This window comes from Sinocyclocheilus rhinocerous, unplaced genomic scaffold, assembly GCF_001515625.1.
Source record: "Sinocyclocheilus rhinocerous isolate Xijiao unplaced genomic scaffold, SAMN03320098_v1.1 scaffold206, whole genome shotgun sequence".
Classification (NCBI taxonomy): domain Eukaryota; kingdom Metazoa; phylum Chordata; class Actinopteri; order Cypriniformes; family Cyprinidae; genus Sinocyclocheilus; species Sinocyclocheilus rhinocerous.
Window position 1 is genome coordinate 77,176 of NW_015647488.1, and position 382 is coordinate 77,557.

Sequence of the window (382 nt, forward strand, 5' to 3'; positions counted from 1 at the left end):
CTAAATTATGCGATCATCTGATGAGTTTTGAGCGCTCTCTCTCGTCTTACTGCCATTACACATAGTGGGGAAGAAATGTCATCAAAATGATTTTAAATAAAAAAATAGCAATTTAATGAATTTCTGTTTTTATAACATAGCTATGCCTATGATATAGGACTTAGCCTATCACAAACAAGAGTCCGAATTTTTTCTCGAATATCTGCAAGATTGCAAATGTACAATAAACAACAACTTACAGAGTAACTTTCAGACACAAAATTCAGTTTTGCTCCATCAGAAAGAAAATAGAACAAACAGCAGAACCGCTGCGTCTCCGCACAACAGTGTTTCGTTCCTCAGCGTTACACGGACCAGCAAATGATTCAATCAGGCTATAAGT